Here is a 21,228-nt window from a genome sequence, read left to right on the forward strand (position 1 = left end):
CGGGTAACAAATGTCTTTAATCACGAGGATCGAGGCGGGGGGGGGGGGGGGTGGCGGGGGTGGGGCGCTCATCTTCAGTGTCTCGATCTTGCCGTTCACTTGTTATTGTAACTGAGATCTCTGAACCCTTCCTATTTATAAGCAAATCGAATCTTCCGTTTGACAAAAAAAACATTCAGCGAGAGCATCACTATAGAACTCGTCTGTTTTTACTGTAACATCTCCGGCGATGAGCCGGATCGAGCATTGGTCCAGTTGCACTTGCCTTCATGTTGCTCAGAAGCGGATGATCCTTATCCGACTTTATCTCTGCTCGTCCCACTGTAACGTTGCAGTTTGTGACTCGCCGCATATGGAGGCCTCAATTCTACAGATGTATTCGAAAGGATGAGACAGGATTGATGATGACCACTTGTCATTACTGGGGAACATTTATCATGGGCCCCAGATTAACATATATTACCTCTCCAACAAAAGGGAAGCTGTTGATATTTAAACGAGAGGATTTCTCCGTCTCTACATGTTCAAAAATGTACAGCGTGTTTGGCAGCAGATATGGAGAGAGAAATAGTTCCATCCATTCAGATCGAAACCTTCTCGTTCTACTTTCGACTTACTGCTGACCCGGCTCCTCTTTCCTTCCTACTTGCGGGGCTGGGAGGAATATATTGTTAGTGAGGTAGCTGTAACCTGAAAGCGCTGGTGGAGAAATCGTCTTCACTTTACCGATGGTTGCTTTATCCAAATGATTCTGGTCAACAGGAAAGAGCAATGAATAAGTATCACATTCATTTGCCCATTGCGAAGATACAATGTCTGACTATTCGAGGTAGCTCTTCTCAAGAAGGGAAGTATATAAGGAAATTAAAACAAGCCTTGGGCATTCAGCCCCAGGAAGATGGTGGAATAATGTAGGTAATTTTTATTCTGACTGGTTCGATTACGTGTAGTAAAATGTGACAGGTTTGTGAGCATTCGACACATCTCACCCCTCCCTCTCTGTCCCCTTCTGTCAGTGTCGGTCCCTTTATCTCGTTGGGGTAAAGACTTACATAAATTCAAACTTCTCTTGCCTTCTATACGTAATATGGAAACGGCGACTCGAATTTTGTCTACCAGTTAGAAGTACTTTCTACCGATTAAATGTCCTCTCAGCACCTACCATCCGACGACCTCCAGAAACGGATAGGTTTCCACACCGCCTTCTTTTAGTCTAAATTTCCATTTATGGGAACCCATTCGCAATATTTCCTCACAAAACAGTATTAATACTCGGAACAGATCGAGTGAAGTCATTACCGATCATTTCGCGACACATCTGCACCTCTTCACCCACACATAGCAGACATGTACACAATATTCATTAACTCCTTGCAGAGTAAGTCCATCTTTCCTACTTGTATATAGCAGCACATTTGCCATAAGTTTCAACCCTTCTTTTGCCTTACATTTTGATTGCCTTATATGTATTTTAACCTTTAGTTTCCTTTAGGAGGAAGCTCACATTCTGCTATCAAATGCCGATTAGTTGCCTTTCTGCCCGAAGTCCCAACCTTAGTGAAGGGAACAATCTCCTGACACCACACAAAATATCTTCGGACAGTTTCCAAATCCTTCAAGGTAACCAAAGTACAGCCATTAACCTCTTTAAATAGGATTCTATACAATGCCCATCAAAATGTGCACCTCTCATGACTATTTCCTGTCTATTCAGACGTCATCAGTAACTTTGGCCACCATGTACTAACAACCTTATAGTTTCCTTCCCACTCATATACCACTTTGAGTATCCCTATCCCATAGGTGCTCTGTGATTAGTAAGAGATTGTTTAAGGTGGGATGTGAGTGGGAAAGGAAGGTTGAGAATCATTGCTCTAGACCCAATTGTTACTGAAATATTTTGCTTGAGAAAAATGGTCATTGGCGCATTTCCTTTGGAGTTATGAAACCGTGCACATGAAGAGTCAATTAGGAATGATTAAAACAGTGGTTTTCAAACTTTTTCTTTCCACCCACATCCCTTATTAATCACGGAGCACCTGTGGCATAGGGAATACTTAAAGTGGTATGTGAGTGGAAAGAAAAAGGTTTGGAACCACTAGTTTAATCAACTGTGGCCCACACTGATAACTGTGGGATGTGATTAGTGACAGGCTTCGAAATGCAAAATGTTCACTCTCATAACACGCTGCATTGTGTTTCATGAACTGCGTCGATTAGTACTTCCAAAACCAGAACGTCTCAAAGTAAATTAATTTGATCAAAATGTTTTTTTTAAACTTTATTTAAAATTTTATGACATGAATAAAATAAAAATTACATTTAAAGAAATAATAAAAAATAAGATAATAAAAATTAGAATACTACATCATTAAACTACACAAATTAACCCCCCAATAATTATAACACAACATTAATCATCTAATTTAAAATTAGTCTAACCCTCCCCCCAAAATAAAGAGTGAAGAATTAATTAACAATATTGTAAATAAAATAGAAAAAACCCCACTTACAAAAAAAGGATAAAACTTAACAACAAAAAAAATTACTAACAACAAAAAAAAATCAATACTAAAATAATACCCTTAAACATATATTTAAATCAAACATGATACATGTATTTAACAAATGAAATCCACTTTAAAACTAAGTTCAAATATTAAAATCATATATCAACCACATATCTGTTATTCAAAAAAATCATAATGAATAATACATAAATACAGAATATTCCATTAATACCGTTTCCTTTATAATTCATCGAGAGAACAAAAACATCCCTTAGAAAAACAATCAGATAAACTTTTTATTCCCTTCCCCTCCCCTTATATAAAAAAAGAAAAAAAAAGAAAAAAAAAGAAAAAAGTTCAAACTCTTATAAAATTCTCCATATTCTTCATTTATAACATCTTCAAAATTCTCTATCGAAATTAACTTAATTTTATTAAACTCTTCTCCCTCAATGTATTTGTACTTAATTTTCTTCTTTTTCTTCTTATCATCTTTCCCCTCATTCAACATCCTCAATTTTTGACTTATTATCTTCTGTGACATCATCCTCTTAAAAAAGAAAGAAAAAAGAGAACCCCCCCAAAAAAAGAGAAAAAAAGGAGAGAAACAAAAACCTCCTAATTCCCTCTCAATTACAATCAGAAAACAAAAAGAGTTAAAAAAAATTATTTATTTAAAAAAAAATAATAATAAAAAAACCTTCACTCCTTAACCCAAAAATTATAAAGAAAAAAAAACAGGTCGGAGGTCACAACTATCTCCTCCTGTTTAAACCGCCCAAAGCGGTAACTCCCCCAAAATATTGGGTATGAGATAACTCACAGATAACTGATGACTTCTGGAAACTAGTGCCCACCCAGTTCCCTCTCCCAACTCCCATTTCATTAAACTATCATCATTATTTAAACTATTTAAACTCTTCTCAAAAAAAAGATAAAAGATTTATTTTTTTAAATCAACGTTACCACTTCGGTCACCATTGCTTCCATTTCTTTTAAAAAACTGGATCCAACCTTACATCTCTACTCTCTTTGGAGACCTTGAAGGACTACATCGTTCCTGAAACTGCATGATTGGTAGAGACTGAGCAAAGTCCATAACCTCTTTAGGATTGTCAAAGAACTTTGGCTAATTTCCATCCTAAAAAATCTTCAGTACTGCAGAATACCTGAATGTTCCCTTATGTCTTTTTTTCCACAGCCGTTCTTTCACAGAATTAAATTCGCGTCGTTGAAACATAATTTCTTGACTCAAATCTTGATAGAAGAAAACAGGATTATTCTGAACCATCAAAGGAGATCTATTTTGCTGGGCATTTCTAATAGCCGTACGTAAAATTGTCTCTCTGTCACAATAGTTTAAACAACGGATCAAAACAGATCTTGGATTCTGTCCTGAAAAAGATTTTCTTCTTAAAACTCTATAAGCACGTTCCAGTATTAAACCTTCAGGGAATTTATCCTGTCCTAACACTCGTGGAATCCATTCAGTAAAAAATTTTCTTGGATCTGGTCCTTCTATGCCTTCTGGCAAACCAACAATTTTCACATTGTTCCGTCTAGATTGATTCTCCAAATAATCAACCTTTTTTGCTAAATTTTTATTTTGGATCTGCAATGTTTCAATTATTCTATTTTCATCTTGCAGTTGATCCTGTGCATCGACTAAACCTTGATCACACATTTCAAATCTTTCAATGGTTTCAAGCTTAAAAGCTCCATTAATGACTTCTGCCATCGCATTAATCTTGGAAATAAACAGGTTCACAAAATTAGCTAAGTGACTCGATACAGAATATATCTTATCTTCAAGATCCTTAACAGACATTTCAACAGAAGTAGATTCAGGCATAATGGGGTCTTGCTGTTCCTTAGAGACCACGGGATCTTCTGTCCCTTCCCTTAATTTAGTATCTTTTCTAGCAGTTTGACTTCGTATAAAAATCCCTCTCAAAGTCCCCCCAGCAATGCCAGGAGACTGAAGATCAGGGTTATCTTTAAGCCAAATCTCTTTAATCATCTTCACTGAATCCATGTCTGGAAAAACCATTGTAATTGAAGATGCATTTTGCAGCGCCACCACTATAGCAGTCGAATGACAACTCTTTAACTCTCCAGCTGGTGGCGCCCCAGCTGATTCAACTGTCAAAGCCTCAGCAACAACACCTGCAGTGGCCACCTTGCGAAACACTGGCACCCGTCCAGCCCCTTGTTCTGAAAGCTGTTGAGTGCGACGTTCAGAGAGCCTCACCGGCTTAAAACGAAGCTTCAATGCCGAACTCTGCACGTCCTCCTCTGGATCCATTCTACGTTGAGTCCTGGCTTCTTGTAAACAAGTAGGCTCAGACAATTTTGGAAAATGTAGTTTTTTAACAGTCTGTTGATATTTTCTTTTACCTCATTTTTTGCATATAAACCATTGGGCACTAATCCAACACCTCTTATTATTTATAAACTTTTAAAAGGACTTTAACGGGCACTTAAAGACAAAACAATAAATCACAGTCAGGAGAGGTCTGGAAGACACGTCTGTTCCCTACGCCATCTTGCCACGTCCCCCTAATTTGATCAAAATGTGATTGAAATATGTAACCTAATGTCCTTGATCAAACAATCTGTGATAATTGTTGCCAAATGAACAAACCAAACATATGGGTCATTCTGCTGGAGGACACACAATAAATTGTTATGAGCCCAAAGGACCCTAAAACCCAGCAGTGATAGATATTCATCACGACAAATGGTTACTTAAACAAAAGTTGTTTCTTTAACCATGAAAATAGAATCAAACTTTAACTTATCTCTATTAATTTAACTAAACCCAACTTAACACCCTTCTATTTCTAAGCCCACATGTATGTAATGTGTGTGTGTAAATGTAAGAAATGTTCTTTGGTTCACAGTTCAATCTCACTTCTCATTCTTCCAAGTTCTCAGGTTGCAGGCAATTCTTATACTGTGCACAGAATTTAACATGCATAAAGTTCACCAGGCTTTTGTGCTCGAAAGGTAAATGTTTACCACTCAGGAAGGTTCTTGTAGGGTTTGCAGAGAGGGATTTGTCGTTCCAGGATTTCCACAACTGAGGCACCACCATTAGTCACCTCATTGTCTTGCTGATGAAACTTCCCCTATCAGAGTTCTCCAGATGATAACCTCTTTCTTTCAGACTATCACAGAGTTCCTTTCTGAATCCCTCATTCCAAGAGAAACATCAGACAGATAGCACTTCCAGCCATCTACCACTCTGGAGCTTTTCTATTTCAATTCCAACAAGCTTCTCTTGCTTGTTTCAGCCATGACTCTTCAGTGACTGTTCAGTGACCTTTCTGTGAGCTCTCTGTAGACACTTGCAAACAGCCAGAGTGTCTCCAGTCCAAAACAATGGTCTATTCATTTTATGACATCATTTCAATTAGCATCTACTTGTGAAATGTGCATAGTATTCTCTATAGTTTCTGTAAAGTTCACTGAATAGGAATTCTTCAGTATTTCAAATAAGATCTGTTTAAAAATGTGTGTATGTATGTAACCTACTCTAATTTTACCAAATATATATCCCATGTCTACCTGTACTTAAATATAGCCTGGTTGTGCAAAATTGAACAAAGGTGATTTGCAGAGAAAAAGTTCAGTATAAATGGCGCAAGGATATTACTATTTAATTAATTGCAGATGTGAGAGATGAGTAAACTTGACATGAAAATATGAAAGATGGGGAAACTAGTACAGACACATGGAGTGATGGATTAAACCAGTATGAACAGGCTAAGCATGGAAATTAGGATGCAGGAAGCAGAGTCAGCCTATGTAAGATAAGAACCTTCTAGTCCTTTCGACAGGATCAGTGAGCCCACCGTATGAATAAGATAAGGAGAGGCAAGGAATAATAGAATGTAGGAAGTAGAGGTAGTCTGGGTGAGATAAGGGTCCCCTAGCCCTAGACAGAAGCACCAAGTTCTACATATTTAATTAGTAAGCCTTACACAGATGTACCAAGTTATACATATTAAATTAGTAAACCCTAGACAGGATTAGCAAACTCTGCATATGAAGAGACTGTAGCTCTGAGAGTCGGAAAGGTGTGAATGGGGTCAAGGGCAGGGTTGTGAATAAGGACAATGAGGATAATAACATGAAGGGACACCGACAGGATACCCCCTGGTCCTCCAAGTCACAGAAACAGCACGTAATGCCAAACCCATCCAGGAGGCAGAAGAATGTAAGGGGGAGGGTATTACTATACTGAAATTCACTGTATAAAAGTTGGGTGAGCCCCAGTGTGTGTGTGTATTCCCAGGGTAAGGGGAAGCACCCAACTTTGCATTGTTGTTATAATAAATGTTCTTTGTTCTCAATTTTTGTCTCGAGCAATTTCTGTTAAGGTACTTCTATTTCTAACAAATGGGGGCTCGACCGGGATCCCACTCTCTCCACTGACAGAGTGCCCGACGACGAGAGTAGGTGCACCCCAGCTGATTTAGCTGGACTCACGGACGACGGGTGGCTGGTCAGTGGAAGAAGCGAGTGATATCCAAGAAGAGGCATTGAGAACAAACGACGGGAGAACGTTAAGGAAGCGCGATAAGAGTAGCTACTGGATCTGGTAAGAGAAATTTTTATACCTGTCAGTATGGGAGGTATGGGCAGTAAGAAAGAGAATCCTAGTGAAGGATTGGATGATCAGATAACCAAACAGAGTCCGTTAGGAGTAATGTTATCTGACTGGGGTTCGGGGAGAACCCGGGGAAAAGACAAACTTATCATGATTAAGTACTGTTGTCTGGAATGCGTTAAAAGCCCTATTAAAGGGAGCTCGGTATATTGGCCGAGGCTCGGATCCGAGGATGACTGGATGTGTCAGGAACTGAACATCTAGCTGTATAAGAATCAAAGGGATAACATTGAAAGCAGGGAATATGCCGCCTGCTGGCTCAGGGGATTGGTTGACCAACTGGTCCTGAACGAAAAGAGAAGTGAGGACAAGAGGGATGAGGAACCCCTTGTACCTGAAACGCAAGGATGGGATGTGTTACATTCCCTTCCTCCACCCTATGCCCCTCCTTTACCAGCTCCTATCTCTCCCCCCTCCTGTGCTCTACCCTTTCGCACCTTCCCCTCCTCCCCCACAACTAACGAAAGGAGAAGAGAACCCGTTCGCAAAGTATTAGATTGCCTCCATGGTCGACGAAAGACAGAGGCAAGGTTAGTTTTGAGCAGAGTGAGAACCTACTGGAAGAAAGGGCAGGATACTGTGAGTCAGTTTCTGAAGAGCAGGTTGTCATAAATAATAAGCTAGAAGTTAGCTGGATGAGACCCCTGCGGGAGGTTCCCGTGGGAGGGGGTCTCGGTTTTGTAAATGTGCCCTTGACCAGTATGGAGGTGCGTAATTTTAAGAGGGAAATGATTTCCCTGATATAGGATCCCCAGGGATGCGCTGAACAATTGGATCAATTGTTGGGACCGAATATATATACATGGGATGAATTAACGGCTATATTTAGGATTCTGTTTACCCTGGATGAGCTTGGAATGATTCGCCAGGCAGGGATTAGAGTCTGGGATTGGGATCACCAAGGGGGACCAGATGCGGTACCTGGAGAAGCTAAATTCCCCTTGGCTAGACCTAATTGGGATAAAAAATACCAATGATGGTCGGGTATTAATGGAAGAGTATAGGGTTAATCTGATTAAAGGAATCAGGGAATCTATTCCGAAGGGACAGAACTTTAAAAAGGCATTCAAAGTTCCTCAGGGACCCGAGGATACCCCCTCGGCATTTTTGAATAGATTGCGTACGGCTATACAGCAATATGGGGGTCTGAATATAGAATCCCCAGCAGGGGAACAATTAGTATTAACGAGTTTCGTTACAAATTCAGCACCAGACATAAGGAGGAAATTACAGAAAACTGAGAATTGGCATGAGCAGGGAATAACCCAGCTTCTACAAATTGCGCAAAAAGCCTTTGTACAGAGATCTGAGGATAAGCAGAAGGGAAAGACTAAGATTTTAATGCAGGCATTTAAGGGAGCTGTGGAGGGACAGCAAGGAAAAGATAGGGACTTTGTGCCAGCTCCTGGGCATTGGGAGGAGAGCCAGGGGTGGGGAAATAGGGTCCAGAGTAGAGGAAGGAGTAGAGGAGGATTCCGGGGATGCCGACCATTCCCGGGTCCCCGGGGAGACCCAACTAGGAATTGGGAAGTGGGAACAATGGTCTGCTACTATTGTAACAAGGAGGGACACTTCAAGAGAGAGTGCCTCATGCAAGCCAGGGAGACGCGATCGTATGCCCTGATGGAAACAGACTATGAATAGGGGAGTCACGGTTCTCAGTCAATACACACTGTGGGGCTGCACGGAGAACCACTGGTAAATTTAAGCATAGGACCCCACAGTGATAGGATGATATTCTTAGTAGATTCCGGGGCAGCCTGGTCTAGTATATTACACCCACCCGAGGGTGTGAGGATAGAAGGGACAGTAATGATTTTGGGGGTAGGGGGAAGAGATTTCCTGGTCCCTGTATTAAGAGATGTTAAGATACAGATGGGAGAAAAGGTTATAACGGAGGATCTCTTACTAGTTCCCCAAGCTGGAGTTTGTTTGCTGGGACGGGATTTACAAGATCAATTGGCTATCGGCACCAGACCACAAGAATCAGGTATTGGGGTTCAACTATATGTATTAAGTGAGGAGGATCAGGAACTCATAAATCCTGGAGTATGGGCAGGAAGCAATAGAGGAGTGTTAGATATCCCTCCCCTACGACTTACCTTAAAAGATCCTGAGCAGATTATTAGGCGAAAGCAGTATCCCATTCCAATGACTGGCCAAAAGGGGCTGCAGCCAGTAATTGACCAATTGGTGAAAGATGGCATTCCAGAACCTTGTATGTCACCTTTTAATACCCCAATCTTACCCGTCCAAAAACCAGACGGTACCTGTCAGAAATAAAACTTCTCACACATGAGTCTCTTTAAAACTGATGACACGACAAGCTTTATTTACAAGTCTGCAGAGTTGGACTCAACTGACTTCTCACCAGTTAAGCCCCGATACATACAGTGCATTGATTTTTATACCCTTGTTGTTTGCCCTTCCCCTTCTTATTAATACTGTTTTAATTGGTTAGTATTGCAAAAGCATTCTAAGTACAACTGCATTTTTAATTATCACATTCGTTACGTACGCTGCAAACTCTACATACATTAAATTCTGTTTCTCACCCTTCTTATCAATCTTTTGTCTCCTGCATGTCTCTCACTATGACCATGAAAAGATATGTTTTAAAAAAACATATCCAGCTGAACCTTTTGTCCTTGGCTGCTAGTAAGCTCCCTGTCCGTTCTGGCTTCCCTTTTTATGATTAATCATCACATTTTAACTTAAGCCATTTTAACCTAAATTCTCTATATATAACAATCCACCCCTTTCTCTCTTTAAAATGTGTGTATATATATGAATGGGGATTTTAACTCGGGGAAGAGAAACGTTTCATGATAAATTAATCTCGTGCTGAAGTAAAATTCTAACGGGGTCTCCCAGTCCCCCTGGTTGCATAGCCTGTTGGACCATGGAAATCACCAGGCTGCGTAGACGGGGAATAATACAGGGCAAAATAAGTAGGAGGAATAAAATACCTCCGATGACCCACAATAAGGTACGCCACCAGGTTCCTCCAAACCATTTGTCCATCCAATTTAATTTTGCAAAAGGATGTCAGGTTTGAACAGGTACATGGGACAAAGTACGAATATTATCAGCGATTTTTCGAATGGCTTGGCCATTATCATCAATCTGTAAGCAGCAGTTAGTCAAATTAAGCTTTCCACATACACCTCCTTCTGTGGCTAGGAGATAGTCTAGGGCCAGACGGTTCTGATATATAGCAGAGCGCATTTGACCTTGCTGGGATGCAAGTAATTGCAGGGCTAGAGCTGTTTGATTTGTAACAATTTCAAGGACTGCTTGCAAGCGAATAATGCGATTTAACATATAAATAGGAGTACGATAACCCCAAGATCCATCTTGAGCCCATGTAGCGGGACCATAATTTTGAATTATGCGTTCTGGAGGCCAATCATCTCCCCATTGTACCAAATGTACCGTGCTAGAGCGGGGCTGACGGTGTAATGTATCAAAAATCTTCACTCCTAATTTATGACCGTGATCGTGGGGTAGGAGGAAAAATTCTGGGCGAATTATTCCTAGGAAACAAGTTCCACTCCACTGTAAGGGGAGACGAGTATAAGCTTTATTACCACATACCCAGAATAATCCATTTGGGGATACTCCATATCCCCGTTCCCAAACACTTTTAAGAGTGGGGTTTGATTGGTATGGTCCTGTGATGGTGGAACTGGTACAATTCCAAAGCTGAATACTGCTATTAGACAGGGGTAGTCAATTAGTTTTAAAAACAGTGGATAAGAACCAAGTCAGGGGTTTAGGAAACCAAATGAAATTACCAGGCGAAATGCAAATCCATACAGCCTTGCAGGGACTTTTTCCTACTGGGTATTTGCCGGTTCGTGAGAGACAGTAAAAACCAGAGGGGACGTTAGAGAGAGACCAAGTTTCTCTTGATCTCGTTTGGTTAGTTGTCCAAATTCGGGAAATCATGGTCAATGAATTGAGGGGTTCCCCCCACCAAGGCCATTGCTCTGACATCCGTGGACCCCCGCAGACCCAACAATTGGTTACATTAAAAGTTCCTGCAATTCTAGTTGCAAGATCAACAAAAAGGTTATCTCCCCCAATTGCGTGACCGAAACTTTCATGGTTATTTGGATGGACTCGAACTAAGTCCGGCTGTCTTAAAGGGGCAGGCACTTTTGAGTGTGGAGTGTAATTTCTTATTGGAACAGTACACTGGTGTATGCAAAACCAGAGTCCATCAGGGCATGGTGGGCCTGAGTCACCCTTCCAACCGTTAAGAGGGAAAGGAGTGGTATTAGGAATCTGTATATAATGACCCATATTATTTCCTTCTTTTTCCACACAAGGGGTATATGGATGTTGGGTGGTATTTTCTGCCCAGCATTTCTCAGGAACTGAGGTATGGGAAATAAAATTACCCTCCTTTCTTCCCCAAATGTGGTCCTGAAACAGGACCACTGTGTCTCTGCATTTCTTACATTTCACACCTGATAAAGACATAGGCAAACTAAGAAAAATCAAAGAACATAACAATAACATTGTGAATCAAGTCTTTCTGCGAAATCGCAAAGTAAGAGGTTTTTCTCCAGGAACACAAGTCCAATCTGAGTTCGTATCAGGGTCCTGAGGCGCCTCTACAGGTCCCTTAAATCTGGATGCGTGCGTCCACCCCTTCTCTCTTGTTCGTGCTGCAGCCTCTGTAGTTAAGAGAACTTGGTATGGACCTTCCCACTGGGGCTGGAGTTTTTCAGTCTTCCAGGTTTTGATAAGAATCCAATCTCCTGGTTCCACTTTGTGTAAAGAAAAGTCTAGAGGCGGTGTTTGTGCCAATAGTCCTCTCTTTCGTAAATCTGTAAGAGAGCGTGACAGTGCCTGTAAATAGTTCCTAACAAATATATCCCCTTCCCCCAAGGTGGGACACCCCTCAACTGTACTCCAGAAGGGAAGCCCAAACATCATTTCATAAGGGGACAATCCTACATCTTTTCGTGGGGCAGTACGAATTCTCAATAAAGCCAGGGGCAGACACTTTATCCAAGGCATTTTAGTTTCCACCATTAATTTTGTCAATTGCATTTTTAGGGTTCCATTCATACGTTCAACCCTCCCTGAGCTTTGTGGATGCCAAGGGGTATGCAATTTCCAAGAGACCTGTAATGCATTACAAATCAATTGCTGGATTTTTGAAGAAAAATGTGGACCCCTGTCTGAGTCTATAGAATCCATTATACCATATCTGGGGATTATCTGCTCTAGGAGGAGGCGAGCTACTGTAGAGGCTGTAGCATTTACTGTTGGGAAGGCTTCCACCCATCGGGTAAAGTGATCTATTATCACCAACAGATACTTCCATCTTTGGACTTGAGGTAACTCTGTGAAGTCGATCTGGATACGTTGAAAAGGGCGTATGGCTAATGGTTGACCTCCCATGGTCCCTGTCCTCATTACCTTCTTATTAATTTTTGTGCATAGGTGACAATTCTGCACCTCCTGTTGGGCCAAGGTGTAGATTCCCTTACACACATATTCTCGAAGCACTGTGTCACATAAGGCTTGGGTGCCCCAGTGGCTCTGATGATGCAGGTGTTTTAAAATATTGCGAGTAATTTCTCTATTTAGAACCATTCTTCCATCTGGTGTCTTCCATGTTCCATCAGGCAGCTGGCTTGCGCCCAGCTGAGCCATGTCCTTTTCTTGCTTAGCAGTGAAAATGGGAGCCTCCTTTATGCCTTGTCTTATTGGGATTAAGGTCAGCAAATGGACTTCTTGTTGCATGGCTGCCCTTTTGGCTTCTTCATCAGCCAGTCTGTTTCCAATTGCTGTCGGGGTATCTCCCCTCTGATGGCCTGGTATGTAGACCACTGCTATTTCCTGGGGTAATGTCAAGGCTTCTAAAGTCAGAGTAATCATCTGTTCGTGTGCCAATTCCTTTCCTCCTGATGTAATTAGACCACGCTCCTTCCAGATCTTACCAAAGGTATGCACTACCCCGTATGCGTATTTGGAATCAGTGTAAGTCGTTCCAGTTTTCTCTGCCAGTATTCTGAGGGCTCTCTGCAAGGCATATAGTTCACAGGACTGTGCTGACCAGCTTCCGGGTAGTCTCGTGGATTCTACTACTTTCCAAGTATTTCCTTCTATTATAGCATACCCACTTCTTCTCATTCCGTCAACACATCTGGCGGAACCGTCAATGTAGAATTCATATCCTTCTCCCAGAGGAGTATTGCAAAGGTCTTCTCGGGTCTTGGTCTGAAGATCCGTCAACTCGACACAGTCGTGCTCCACCTCTCTCTCTGTTTCACTGCCGTATAAAAACTGAGCTGGGTTGCAGCTATTAATCTTTGCAAACTGTAGATCTTCTCCGACCATTAAAATGGTTTCATACTTTAATATGCGAGAATCAGTCAGCCATCGATGGGCAGTTTGTGTTAATAAAACACTCACAGAATGGGAGGTGTACACAGTCATCTTTCCTCCAAAAGTAAGTTTACGTGCTTCCTCTACCAACAGAGCAGCAGCCGCTACTCCCTGGATACACATCGGCCATCCGCGAGACACTGACTCCATCATTTTGGAAAGGAAAGCCACTGGGTGTCGCTGACCGCCTTTTTCCTGTGTTAAAACTCCCACAGCTGTTCCTTGGTTATGAGTGACAAATAGCTGGAAGGGCTGTTTTAAAGAGGGCGGAGTGAGTACCGGGGCTCGTGTCAGGCGATGCTTCAAGTCCTCAAACCATCCCTCCTCCTCCTGGGTCCATTTCAATGGATATTCATTTTCATTTGTCAGCTTTTCATACATAAACTTCACCAACGCTGAGTAGTCCTCTATCCATAACCTACAGTAACCTAAGAGTCCCAGGAATTGTCTTATTTCCTTCTTATTACGGGGTAACGGCATTCTAGTGATTCCCGCAATCCGTTCAGGGGTAATCCGTTTCTGTCCTTTACTTATCTGGTGTCCCAGATATACCACAGTTCTCTCAACGAACTGTAACTTGTTCCTGGACACCCGTAGACCCTTTTTCCCCAGATAATTCAAGAGTCTAATTGTATCTCCCCTCATTTCTTGTTCCTTGGGTCCTGATAATAGTAAATCGTCCACATACTGCATTAGTTGGGAATCATCAGATTGTGGATAGTCCGCCAGGATTTGTTCTAGCATTTGTCCAAACAGGTTCGGAGATTCAGTGAACCCTTGGGGCAATACAGTCCACCGAAGCTGTCTCCGTCTACCTGTCCATGGATTTTCCCATTCAAACGCGAACATATCTCTACTTTCCTCTTCTAATGGACACGTCCAGAAGGCATCCTTCAAGTCGATAACACTAAACCACTCATGGTCTGGGGGTATCCGACTCATAATAGTATAGGGATTAGGCACCACTGGGTGGCGGGTCTGAACAATAGCATTCAAACTTCTTAGATCCTGAACTAGGCGATAGGATCCATCTGACTTTTTCACTGGGAGTATAGGGGTGTTATAAGGTGACATGCATTCTTCTAATAGTCCGTCTCGTATTAGTCTCAATTACCGGCTGTAGCCCTTTTCTCCCTTCCAAAGAAATAGGATACTGATGTTTCCTTACCGGCTGATGACCTGGTATTAATGTGACATGTAAAGGTGGGATGTCCAGACCTCCTCGATTTCCCTCCTTATACCAGACTCTCTCGTCAATCTGCCGTTCATCCTCTTCCTTTAAAGCACAGAGGTGGACTCACACTTCTCCGTCCACAGGGAGAGCACCCAAACCTAGGAGAGCCTGTAAGTCCCTTCCTAGGAGGTTAAATCCAGCTGACGGTAACAACAAGAGCTCTTGTACCCCTTCTCTTTCTTCCAGTTTCACTGTTACTTGGGGAATTATTGATACCATTCTGGGAGCTCCTATCCCAGAAATTGTCAAATTACTTTTTACAGGCTCAGTTCCAATTGGCACAGTTATTACACTACTTCGTTCCGCTCCTGTGTCCACCATAAACACCACCTCTTCTCCCTTGGGACCAATTTTTAGTTTTACCAGGGGTTCCCTCTTATACTTGGTCCCCAACATTTGGAACCCCTGACCCCCCTAATCTTCTTCCATAAGTTCGAGGGCACGCAATTCCCTCTTGTATCGGGGGCATTCCCTCTTAAAGTGTCCTTCCTCATTGCAGTAATAGCACTTAACGAACCTCCGGGGTCTTCCCTTTCTTGGATATCTTGGATTGTTTAGAGGAAGGTTTTGTTTTCTTTCCCCTTTGGATTCGGCATTCATCTGTCGGATAGTCTGTACCATAACCTTTGTCGCCCTCTTTTGATCTTCTTCTTCTCTCTGCACATATACTTTTTGCGCCTTTTTTAACAGGTCGCTTAGGGGTTTTTCGCTCCAGTCTTCCTCCTTTTCTAGTTTCTTTCTAATGTCCTGCCATGATTTGGAAACAAATTCAATTCGAATAAGCTGTTCACCCATTGGTGTACTAGGGTCCACGCCCACATACTGTTGGACATTCTTTCTCACCCTCTCCAAGAAATCAGTAGGGGACTCGTCTTTCCCCTGGTGGTTCCCAAATGCCTTGGTGAAATTGTGACCCTTTGGCACAGCCTCCCGTATCCCTTTAATTGTCCACTCTCTATATTGTCTCATACTTGCCAATCCCTCGGGTGTTCGTTTGTCCCACCTGGGTTCATTTAAGGGATATTTTTGTTCATGGGGTCTGGGGTCCCCAGGTTGTTCATATTCCCACATGAGGAGGGCAGCCCGTCGAATCATCTGCCTCTCCTGGGGTGAGAATAATGTTCCCATTATTGCCTGCATCTCTTCCCACGTATATGTGTTTGGTCCCAGGAATTGGTCGAGCTGTTCGGCCAGTCCTATAGGATCTTCCAATAACTTTTTCATTTCTTTCTTAAATCCCCGCACCTCTGTACTAGTTAGGGGAACATTCACATATCCCGTTCCCCCTCCCGGTCCTCCCATAGGAACTTCCCTCATGGGATTTAGGCTTACTGAAAACTTTGATGGTCCTGGACCTGTCTGGGATCTTGTCCAGGGTCGGTTTACCGGTGGAAGTTTAGGGTCCGACTCCCTTAATTCATTCTTTTTTTCCCGGCCCCTTTCGGGGCAATCAGATTCATCACCTTTCCCCTCCGGTAATGAGCTTTCCTCGGGCGCAGTAGGCACCGGGGGAATATAAGGAGGGGGAAGGTGGTCCAGAGGTTCCCACTTCTTTTCTCCCACTACCCTTAATTTAAAACATTTTGTTAAGGATCCTGGCCAGGGAACCCAACAAAATGCATATGCTGACTCTTCTTGATTCACCTTTGGTCTCGAATTTACATATATGTTTAATGCTTGTCTAACCCAATCCTCATCAGATCCAAATTTCGGCCACCAGACCGAGGAACCTTTAATAGGTTGTTTCGACCAAAGGAGACAACATTGGATCATCTTTTTCTTGTTTTTGTCTTGATATCTTTTACTATCCCAATTTTCAAACATTCTCCCCAAAGGGCTGTCAAGGGGAACTCCCAGGAATTGTCCTGTATTTTCAGACGAGCCCTTAGATTTTGATCCTCCCATTTTCCCACCTAGATCTGTTTATCGTTGCTGAGGACCCTCTCGTTCTGGACCCTACTCCCTTCTTCTCAGACGCCTCGTCGGAGGTACTGTCCCTCCTTCGGTTACCGCTGAGGTTTCCCTGGGGTTGACCCCTCTCTTCTCGGCACTTCATCGGAGGTGCTGTCCCTCCTTCGGTTACCGCCGAGGTTTCCCTGGGGTCTATCCTAGAGTCCCACGACAGGGTCCTCACGCCACGACAAAAGCTCTATACCTGATCTATTACGTTAGGTTTTTTTTATCCAAACAGGTGTATCCCGTTACACCTGTTACCCAATCCCCACACCACAATCGTAAGTCGTCACTTACCGGTGTCTTCCCGGGGATTGAACCGTCACCTTTCTCCTCTCCGTCTTGTCGTGTCACCTTGTCCGGATACCACTCGCTCAAGCTGCCCGAAGCGATGAGCAAGGGACTAGGAGCCGCTGAACTCAGCGGGGTGCACCACCTCCGATGTCCCTCTTCTCGCCTCCCCTCACGGCCGGAGTGTAGATCCCGGACGAGCCCCCATTTGTCAGAAATAAAACTTCTCACACATGAGTCTCTTTAAAACTGATGACACGACAAGCTTTATTTACAAGTCTGCAGAGTTGGACTCAACTGGCTTCTCACCAGTTAAGCCCCGATACATACAGTGCATTGATTTTTATACCCTTGTTGTTTGCCCTTCCCCTTCTTATTAATACTGTTTTAATTGGTTAGTATTGCAAAAGCATTCTAAGTACAACTGCATTTTTAATTATCACGTTCGTTACGTACGCTGCGAACTCTACATACACTAAATTCTGTTTCTCACCCTTCTTATCAATCTTTTGTCTCCTGCATGTCTCTCACTATGACCATGAAAAGAAATGTTTTAAAAAAACATATCCAGCTGAACCTTTTGTCCTTGGCTGCTAGTAAGCTCCCTGTCCGTTCTGGCTTCCCTTTTTATGATTAATCATCACATTTTAACTTAAGCCATTTTAACCTAAATTCTCTATATATAACAGTACCTATAGATTAGTACAGGACTTGAGGGAACTAAACAAAATTATTCTCACCCGTCCCCCTGTCGTACCTAATTCATACACAATAATGGGTAAAATCGATACCCATAGTAAATGGCTTAGTGTGATTGATCTCAAGGATGCTTTCTGGACCTGCCCGTTAGCAACAGAGAGCAGAGATATGTTTGCTTTTGAATTGGAGAATCCTTTTACGGGACGTAAAAATCAATACAGGTGGACTGTACTCCCTCAGGGCTTTACGGAATCACCAAACTTATTTGGCCAGGCCCTAGAACAAATATTAGAGGAGGCTCCTTGGAAAGAGAGTTTTCAGTTAATTCAATATGTAGACGATTTATTAATTATGGGAAGAACGTATGAATCAGCTAAACTATATATCATTGCACTTTTGAATTTTCTCGAAAAGAAGGGTCTCAGTGTGAGTGAATCCAAATTACAATTCGTACAATCAGAGGTTAAATACCTGGGTCATTTGGTAAGTCAGGGAACCAGAAAGATCAGTCCAGAAAGGATACAAGGTATTCTACAGATCCCACCTCCTAAGAATGCCCAAGAACTTAGGAAATTCCTTGGTCTAGTGGGATACTGTAGAATTTGGATAGAAAATTATTCTAATCTAGTCCGATTCCTTTACGATAAACTCACGATTCTAGGGGGCGAAGCGCTTGTTTGGACGGAAGAAGAGATTAATAATTTTAACTTGGTGAAACAGCGCCTTATTAGTGCCCCAGTGTTGGCTTTACCCAACCTTGATAAGTCTTTTGACCTTTATACTAACGCGAAAGGGGGTGTAGCAACCGGTGTTTTAACACAAGAAAGGGCAGGCTGCAGGCAGCCAGTTGCTTTTCTCTCAAAAGTTTTGGATCCTGTTTGTCTTGGTTGGCCAGAATGTGTTCAAGCTATTGCAGCCACTGCTATTTTAGTTGAAGAAGCGCGAAAAATTACATTTGGTGCCCCAATGATAGTACACACTCCTCACACCGTTCGCAATATTCTGTTACAGCGTGCTGGTAGGTGGCTTACAGATTCTAGAATTTTGAAATACGAAGCGATCTTGATGGATAGGGATGATCTAACTCTGACTACAAGTAGAGAACATAATCCAGCAGCCTTTTTAGTCTCTCCAACCTCTCCCAACACAATCAATGAGTTAGAGCATATATGTTTGGAAGTGATAGACCTGTAGACTAAGATTAGAGAAGATTTGAGTGATGAGCCTTTACAGGAGGGAGAACGGTGGTTTATTGATGGCTCTTCCCGCTGTATTGATGGCACTCGCTATAGCGGATATAGTATAGTGGATGGGAATGAGGGGGTAGTTATTGAAGCCGGTCGCCTTCCCGGTCACTGGTCAGCCCAGTCTTGCGAATTATATGCCCTCTGTCAAGCTCTCCAAGGTCTGGAAAATAAGGTGGGCACAATCTACACAGATTCAAAATACGCTTTTGGGGTAGTGTACATCTTTGGGAAAATCTGGAAGGAACGGGGAATGATAACGGGAAAAGGACAGAAATTGATGCATGAGAACCTAATTGTCCAATCCTTGGAGGCTCTGACATTACCTGAGGAAATAGCTGTGGTCCATGTACGGGGCCATCAAACTGGTGACAGCCCTGAAGCACAGGGCAACAGACAGGCAGATGCAGCTGCTAAACAGGCAGCGCTCACTGCAAAAGTGGACATGCAGCTGTTACTCCCCATCCCACAGGAGCTTAAAAAGTCTCCCATCTTTTCACGAGAAGAGGAGGTTGATATGAGGGATCAGGGGATACGTCAAACTAGTGATGGGTTGTGTGGACAGCCGAAGGATGCCAAGTGCTGAACAAAGCATTGGGATGGCAAATGTTTTATCAGCTCCACCAACAGACACACTGGGGAGCCCAGGTACTTGTCGACACTTTTGTACGCTCCTTTCATTGTTCGGGCGTATACACTATAGCCAAGCAGAGTACTAAGGGGTGTCCAATTTGTCAGAAAATTAATAAGAAAGTCATGCGCCAGGTAATGCCTGGCGGTCGCGATATCGCTGTACGCCCTTTCCAAAGGATACAAGTGGATTTCACAGTTACCTAAGATAGGTGTTTAAAAGTACCTGTTGTTGATAGTAGATCATTTCACGCGATGGGTTGAGGCTTTCCCGACCCCGATTGATCGTGCTAGCACTGTTATCAGAGTACTACTGGATTCTGTGATTCCACGGTATGGGATGATCCAGACCATTGACTCGGATCGTGGTACACACTTCACTTCTCGGGTACTCCAGGGGAATTGTAAAAGATTGGGCATTGACTGGCGGCTCCATACCCCATGGCATCCCCAGAGTTCGGGCCGGGTTGAGCGAATGAATCAGACTTTGAAATATCAGCTCACTCGACTTCATGAGGAAACTGGCCTCTCCTGGATTAAATGCTTACCCTTAGCTTTAATCAGGATTCGCACAGCTCCTCGTAAAGACCTTGCTGTCTCACCATATGAGATGATGTTTGGTCTTCCTTACATGGGATTCCACACTGATACTCCCATCCCTGAGGCTAATGACCAATATATCTCTAAATATTTACAGGAACTGTCTGCTTCGCTCCTTGATTTAAAACAGAAGTGTTTACTAACTCAAACTTACCCCTGGAGTATCCTATTCATTCTATTAAACCTGGTGATTGGGTATTTGTTAAAGCTTGGCAAGATACACAACTAAAACCTGTCTGGGATGGCCCCTACTGTGTACTTTTGATTACAGACACCGCTGTACGAACGAAAGAAAAGGGTTGGAGCCACATCCAACAAATCAAATGAGCTGCTGAACCACAGACTACAGATCTTCAAAATCCACCCTCCACCTGGCGTGCAGTCCTTCATCCTGATTTGAAAGTTACACTACGCCGGGAAAAAGTCTTGTAATGTTGTTTTTATTATTTATTGTACTGTTTAATTGTTACCTCCCAAATTCTGAGACATCACTGAAGTATTCAAAATGTATTAAGTCCTCCTGGAATAGGGGCAGCATAGATGGCCATTATTTTACTTTAGAATGTAGACAGGACATAGATATAGGGAACGATCATAGTAAGGTAGGGGTTAATATAGATTTCAAATGTGGACCAGGGGAACAGAACACCTCTCAATATGATGATTTTAATGGTATTGTGGACTCTACAGATATTAGCAAGATCAGTTTTAAATGTTTAGCACAAAGCAGATGTGGGCACAAAGGCAGACAGGATAATTGTCAGGATTGTACATGTGGCAGAGAGAGAGTTGATACATATGCTTGTGTTCGCAGACAGGCTACAACTCACAGATTAAGTGACAAGAAACACCCCTCCCCAACCTGTGCTATTCTAAAGCATCCTTTGGGTTACACAGCCATTCCAAATGTTAAATACCACCACTGTAAGGGGAGTTCCAATGGTCAACGAAGTAAACAGCTCCAGAATACTAAAGCTGCTGGGC

This window comes from Narcine bancroftii, chromosome 5 (genome assembly GCF_036971445.1).
Source record: "Narcine bancroftii isolate sNarBan1 chromosome 5, sNarBan1.hap1, whole genome shotgun sequence".
NCBI classification, from domain to species: Eukaryota; Metazoa; Chordata; class Chondrichthyes; order Torpediniformes; family Narcinidae; genus Narcine; species Narcine bancroftii.